Here is a 6943-nt window from a genome sequence, read left to right as displayed (position 1 = left end):
AAATCTACTAATAATTTCTTCAAATCTGACCAAAGAGAACCACAATGGTAGTCGATCGGCAGGAGCGGAGAAGAGGAAGCTCCAAAACTCATCAAGAACGACGCCAATCGGGAACAATGGTGAAACCCTAAGGAGAAGAGATGGAAGGAAACAGAGCAAGATAATTGAGCAATAATTAGAGTAAGCAAAATGGGGGAAATTAATATAATTGAGCAAAATAATCTATGAATTAAGTGGAATTTGAGTTCCAACTAAAATAGTTAAAGCCCACCCGCCCAACAACTTTAAATAGCCTAAACGCCTCTGTAAATTTTAAAATTGGGTTATGAAATCTAGACAAGAAGACAAAAAGTGGAAAATTAGCCATTTTTATGCCAATTCACCCATTTTTCTATCTGCATAGCATTCATTTTTAATAGTACTAACAAATTTAATTATTAATTATTAAATCACAAATTTAATTATTAATTATTAAATCACAAATTTAATTATTAATTATTAAATCACTAAAAGGCACTTATAGTTATTAAATTAATGGATAATAAATTGATATGCCTTCAACAATTTATTTAATTATTTAATATTTATTAAAAAAGTCAAAATGAACTTAGTTCAACGATATCGTTATAACCTTTCATCTTAGAGGGGAGAGACACGATTTCCAACTCCACAATTGTTGTACTTATCAAAATAAATTATTGAAGAAATCTTCTCAGCATTTAAAATATCAAATGTTTAGAGATTTTTTTATAATTCAAATACACTTATTATTAATAATTAATGGTATGACATTCTTGTAAATTTAATTTAAGATTTTAAAAAGAGGTACTACAAAATCCAAACATTTCTCTTTTATTAATAGATTAGAAATATAGATGGTAGATTATATATCATATAATATTAATGATCATCTATAGAAATAAAAAAATTACAATTATTTTAAATCCGTTAATACTAATTATAATATATTCATATATTTTTTCTATTTTATAGGTAATCAAATGATTTGATGTAATTGATGAAGTCATTGATGTACTCTTTTATCTATCAAACTATGCAGATTTGTAGGTTTAAAGAACTATTAATAAATCAACCTACGACCATTAAAGAAAAATAGTTGAATTTTGAAATATAAATGTTCTTCCAATAACTTTAGTTAAATAACATTTCTTTATATATTCTTATTTATTATTATTTTAAATCAAGGAGTGTTTAGAGGAAACAAAAAATAATAAATAACCTCGAATTTTGATTTTTTCATTCAAATGTAAAAAAACTAAACCAAATTGATGAATCTAATTAAGAATAATTTGGTTGATTCAATACATATTATGGAGACCAAATCAAATCAGTATAAATGTTCATTATAACTATAATTATACATAATCTACATATCAACAAAATGGATTCTTTTAGTGCAGTAATCAGGATGCAAGTGTTTTTTTATTTTTAAAAATAAAAGTAAATAGAATGATTAAAAAAGCACAATGTAAAACTACATTAATAATAGTTGGTAAATAATACTTTTTTTTTAATCCCAGCTCTACCCACTAGAAATGTCCATGGAGTGCGGTGGAACGGAGAAGCCATCCCCGCCTCCTATTTCATTCTTCATTTTTGCGAAATTCTCTATGAAGATCAGGATGGGGGTTCGTCGTAGAGAATTTGCGGGAATCGAGTTCCCGCCAAAGAAATTTTTGGTTTTTTTTTTTAATTTATTTATTTTTAACATCTTTTATGTTTATTCTCAACCAAATAAAATTGTATATATTAAATGAGTTATTTCTAATACATTTTTATTAAAAAATACTATAAATTTTTTAAATAAAAATAACAATATTATATGTACAAAAATATAAGTTAATTATATAATTTCTAAAAGTTAAATTTGAATACTATAATATCATAGTCTAGCACTTCGTTTAAACACTAAAACATTCATTGTCTCATAAGTAAGAAAGTCTTAATGTCAAAACATCTTAAAAATCTATGAAAGTATGAAAAATTTGAAATGAAAATTAGAAAATGATTGATTTTTTATGTCACGATTTTTGTAAAATGTTTTTATATAAATAAATAAATAAGTAACATATATAGATATACATAGACACACATATTATAAATATAAAAAGAAAACAAAACATACATTATGTAAACAAAATTATAGAATTTGAGTTTATACTTTTTATCATTATCATTATATTATATATTATATATATATATAATACACGCATTTCCCATTTCTATTTAGTCAGCGGGGAGAAAAGTCTCCCCGCTACCTCATCCATTATCCATCCAATATTTGTGATATTTTACTATATTTGTAAATATTTTCAACAATTTTGTCATTTAAAACAATTATCCTTATTTTTCTATTCTCAAACTAAATTAGTTATTAGTATTCCTACTCGTGTTAGATTGTATTTAATTTATGAGATTAAGCATGAAAATCTTATATAATGGAAATAGATTAATTAATTAAATAACAAATATATTGAAATTGATAAAAAAGTAATTAATTAAGGATCAATAATAATTTTAGTTATAAAAAATTGAAAATTGAGTAATTTATATTAAAATTAATTAATTAATATATTTTATGAACGTCATATTAATTATAATATAATAATTAATAATTTTTATAACTAATTAAGTTCAATGTCAGTAATTTTAGTTTTAATCAAATAATTTAAGAAAATATATTTTAGTAAACAATAAATTATATAAAAAGTTAAAATGAAATAAAAATGATATATTAATAAAGAGTATTAAAAAAGTTTTATAAATATGTTAGGTTAATAATAAATAAATTAATAAAAATTAATCACAATAAATAATTAACTAATCATAAATAATCAACAATGATTATATGTTCATAATGAAACATCGGATCAAAATTAATCTCAATAAATAAATGCTTGAATATTAAAAAATAATAAAGTAATCCATTATTATTTTTGAGAAATGATTTTTTTACTAACTAAATTTAAACTAATCTAGCATACTATTTGAATATATTTAAGACATTGTTAGTTAATTAATTAATAATTTATAAAAAAAAGTCATTTAATAAATTTTTATCGTAAAAAATAAGTTAAGTAAAGATTTTAATATATTATTATTAATTTATTAAAATAAATATCTATACTAATTTCGTTAAATGAATATTAATTAATTAACTATATTTAAAATGAAATGATGTATTTAAAAACCAATGGAGAGGGAAAAAGAGAAAACCCATCGTTTTAGAAGGGAAATAAAAGCCATTGTCTATGGAAAATGAGGATGTTTGAGAGTAATTTATTCTTAGGCATAGAGTTGAAAACTATTAAACAAATATGAATTTTAGATGTATGTGCTAATTCTCATGCAGAAAACTCTCTTATCAAATGACTTTTCGAAAGGATTTTAAAATGATATGATGAAGAGAAAATTCAAAAGTCTAAGAAGATATTAAAATGATGTGTCGGTGGAAAGGAAGGTGCATGGAAAAGACCAAATTACTTAAACCAACTACGAGAGTGAAAGTGGTTTCAAATAAATTTGAATCCATTTTAGGTGCTGTGTTTAGAATAGTAGAATGAATAGTTTTCTTTTCACATTCTTTCATTATAGTCATTGCCCCAATGGTAATTGTTACGTTCAATTGCCAATAAGAGCGTAGTTGGCATAATGTTTATATTATCAATCTTAAAATTTGAGGTTCGATTCTCCCATCTCACACTTTAATTACAATATCTTTAAAAAAAATTTGTTATGTTCAATAAGTCTATCAAAATTTTGAAGATTTTAAAAGTAATTGATCTATTCATAATTCTTTTAACCTAATGCTAAAGGCTTAGTTTGTAGATTTTTAAAATTACTATAGATACACAAATCTTAAGGCTTCAATTTTTAATATATTGTGTAACAAACAAAAGGTTTAGTTTTGTTCATTGTTGGTTAGTCAACTGTCCTCCAGCAAGGCATCGTCCACAACTTTTGGACATTTTTTTCACGAGGAAGATGCAATGGTTTTTCCCATTTCCCATCGTCTTAGTTCAGCTCCAATTTTATATAGGATTTGACTAAAGCTCGCCCACAACTAAAACTATTGTAAAGTAAGCTTCATTCAATAATAATTTGACTTATAAGTTTTATTATCTAAAAATTAAATTGGATGAAGGGAGATTTTTAAAATTAGAAAAATAAAAAAAATTATTTATACAAAATAACAAAAGTTTAATCATCTTTGATAGAGAATGATAGAGGCGGATAAAGTCTATTAGTGTCTATCACTTATAGAAACTAATAAAAGTCTATCACTGATAGATGTTGATAGAAGTCTATAAATGTCTATCAATATTTTTTTTACTATTTTTATAAATAGTTTGACATTTTTTTTTCTATATGTGGATTTTTTCTTAAAATTTAAAACACTATTACTTTTATTTATTGAATTTTTTATTTAACCTTTTAGAAGAAAATTTGTAGTTGTAGGGGTCAAGTCAACCTTGGTTTGAGCTTGGCCCAAAGAGACTGTCAAAGGCCGCACGACCTAGATGAAGAAAACCTAAGGGATTTCTATATAGAAGGCTTAAAGAATAGGTACGTTCATGTCTTCAACATTTCATTTTTTTATAAAAAAATAAAGTTTAATTGGCCTCCCTGTTTTCACTAAGTGACTATTTACATTTTAGCCCTCACCTACGTTATATATATTTCTCTCTCCCCTATGATATTCACAGTATATATAAAAAATAGGAAAAAAAATAAAGTCTATCTTCATATGGGGTTTATAATACATAACCCTCTCCATCTTCATCTCTTCTTCAGCCATGGCTGTCACAGATCTCTCTCCTTGTCGTTGTTGATCGGATTTGCTCATCCCATCGTGCCGTCAACCGAATCTGCTCAACCCATCACTATTTATTTGATATAAATGAGTGTTATATATATATATATATATATATATATATTTAGACTCATTGTATTTGAGAACTAAAAACACAAAGATCTTTCAGAACTTGTCAAAGCCAATTTAATTCAGTAGCTATAGAAGCTAAAGCCCAATAATTTGGCTTCAATGGAACTCGGAGAAACTGCAGATTTCTTTTTAACACCCTAAGAAATTGAATTTGATATGAGAAAAATAACAAAGCCAGAGGTAGATCTCCTATCCATAGGATCACCAGTCCAATTGGAGTTTGAATAAGCACATGAACAAAGGAGTTGCTAACTTCTTGAAAAATAATCCAAGGCAATGGTGCCAGTTGGATACCGAAGCACTCATTTTGCAATCATGAGGAGTATGCATGTATTGGGATAATTTGCTAACAATATAACTAATATCGAGTCTACTAAATGTTAATAATTAGGGGCAATTGCAACTTAAATAAAAAAAAAAAATAAAAATTGGGTGCATGTCCTATGTTTTGTTTTTTTGCAAACATGTAAAAAAACTTCCACTTGAAAAATTGATTGCTATCTGATTTCTATGTGATTGTTATGTGATTGCTACCTCTGCAATTACAAAAAAGTTGAAGTCATGGCTTTGGTTTCTTAAAATATATTTGCCACACAATGCAATTTCCCTAATAATTAAGAGCTACCAATCAAAACCATGTAATTTCGAGCATCATCAACAAAACAAGGCTGCCTAATATCATAGAAATGAGTTAAAGCCAATGGCGTGGTACTGTGTTTTGCATTTAGCATACAAAACGTTGCGAAACATCTCTTGTATACTTGGCTTGATGAACAAAAATTCCTCTATTAGTTTGAGATATTTCTAATATAAGAAATAATGCAAGAGACCAGAATCAGTCATTTCAATCTGTTGCTTCAACTGTGAGATAAGCCCATCAATATAACTTGGAGCATTTCCAGTAACAATTATATCATCGACGTGTAGAAGCAAATAAGTAAGAGAACCACTTTCACTCTGAATAGAGAGAGAAGAATATGCTATAGATGTTACAAAACCAAGTGTCAATAGATGAGAGGTAAAACAATCAAACCAAGTATGAGCTGACGTCTAGTTTTGACCATATAGAGATTTAAGTAACTTGCAAACAACATTTGGTTGAAATGAATCCACAAAACTTTGTGGTTGTAATGTAAACTTCATCTTGAAGTTCTCTACAGAGAAAAAGACATTCTTGACATCAAGTTGATGTAGTTGCCACTTATATTGAGTTGCTAAGGAAAATATGATCCGACCAGTTGATTTCTTGATCATAAGGTTGTAGACCCACCTTCATCTTAATGATATCCTTTGGTAATTAATCTCGCCTTATACCGAACAATACTCACATCAAGTTTCTCTTTATTTTGTAGACCCACTTATATCCATGGGCCTTTTTATCGGGTGGTAAAAAGGTAAGAGTCCAAGTTTTCCGATGTAACAAAGCTTCAAATTCTTCAGACGTAGCTTTCTGTCATTCTTTTACTATGTTGGTTTTTAGACAAACAAGTTCAGTTGAATGAGACTGCACTTGAACAACAAAGAGCTTCTTTTTAGATATTCCAAACTTAGCTTCTTGTTTGCATAGAGTGATTATCTTGAGTAGAATTAATTATATTATTTAACTTGAGTATTTTCAGTAGAATTTCGGTGTTAATCTGTCCGAGAATTTATTAAGAAAACTCAAATATATAGAATATCGGTAATAATCTGCCTGAGATTAATACGGAAATTTTATATATTTTCCATATCTTACATATTTTCATTCTTTTTGCAGAAAATCTAACCCAACATTTAAAACTCAAAATGCAATCACTTGAGATCCATTTGGATTATTGATAAATTCATCCAAGAGTTTAGAAATTCATAAAAATCAATAAGTTGGAAACGATTTTAACTAAATCTCGATGGTCGATCTCATCCGAAATGGACTGAGAAAAATTAGTTTAATGAATTTTCAAAGTGTGTTAGTTTTGAAAGTGAAAGCTTGAAATTGCT

Source organism: Benincasa hispida, chromosome 11, assembly GCF_027475165.1.
Source record: "Benincasa hispida cultivar pf3 chromosome 11, pf3_genome.v1.1, whole genome shotgun sequence".
NCBI classification, from domain to species: Eukaryota; Viridiplantae; Streptophyta; class Magnoliopsida; order Cucurbitales; family Cucurbitaceae; genus Benincasa; species Benincasa hispida.
The sequence above is the reverse complement of the archived record's forward strand: the minus strand, read 5'-3'. Positions refer to the sequence as shown.